At 59.2% G+C, this 687-nt stretch overlaps 1 pseudogene; it reads right to left on the bottom strand.

Moving 5' to 3' along the window:
- LOC102825041 overlaps nt 1–477 on the bottom strand; it is a 108,981-nt pseudogene extending 108,504 nt beyond the window's left edge.
- Between the last annotated feature and the right edge of the window lie 210 nt (nt 478–687).

Below are 687 nucleotides of genomic sequence, written 5' to 3'. Positions count from 1 at the left end.
CCTGCTTGGTCGGGTATTCTGTGTTGTTGTTGGCGGAGCTCTCTGCTATACGTCCACCCAATCAGCCATCTTGTTTCGCACCATAGGCTTTTCTTTGGTGCATGCACACGGTTCAGCTGCTGCCCTCCCGTAGATTTGCTGGGGACCCCCAAAATACAGCAGCGAGTGAGTGCAGAGCCAGCGCGGGCTTTAGGCCTAGCCTCAGCCCTCCCAGGGCCACGCGCTGCTGGCTCTCCAGGACGATCAGGGCACATCTTGGCCCTTTGGGGCTGGCTTCTTCTGATACAGGCAATGGGCCCGGTGGTAGTAGAGCTGGTGGTGTTGGTGGGGTGGGGATGCTTAAAAGCAGCCCTGTGCAGATGCTAGGACAGGTAGCCAGCCAGTGGCAGGTGCTTTAGGCATGCTTGTACTTACAAACAGCGAGCTGGCAGAGGCCTGGATGTGGGAGATATCCGCAGGTGTATCCCAGTAACTCATGCTTACATACACCACGGACCCCCTCTCCCCCCGCCCCCCTCCCCGGGTCCCTCTTCCTCCATAGCACTAGCCTTCTGGGGCTGAGGCCCGCTCCCGGTTGCTGGAGGTGGCAGCCCTTTGGCATGGAGTTGAGAAGTGAATTCAGAGGCCAGGAGGGTGGTGTCTGTCAGCATTGGACAGGCTGGGCCCTGACCAGTTATTTGTGGGGGC

This window comes from Chrysochloris asiatica, unplaced genomic scaffold, assembly GCF_000296735.1.
Source record: "Chrysochloris asiatica unplaced genomic scaffold, ChrAsi1.0 scaffold00186, whole genome shotgun sequence".
In the NCBI taxonomy this organism is placed as follows: Eukaryota; Metazoa; Chordata; class Mammalia; order Afrosoricida; family Chrysochloridae; genus Chrysochloris; species Chrysochloris asiatica.
Note: the sequence above shows the minus strand (reverse complement) of the source record. Positions and strands in the feature narration are given on the sequence as shown.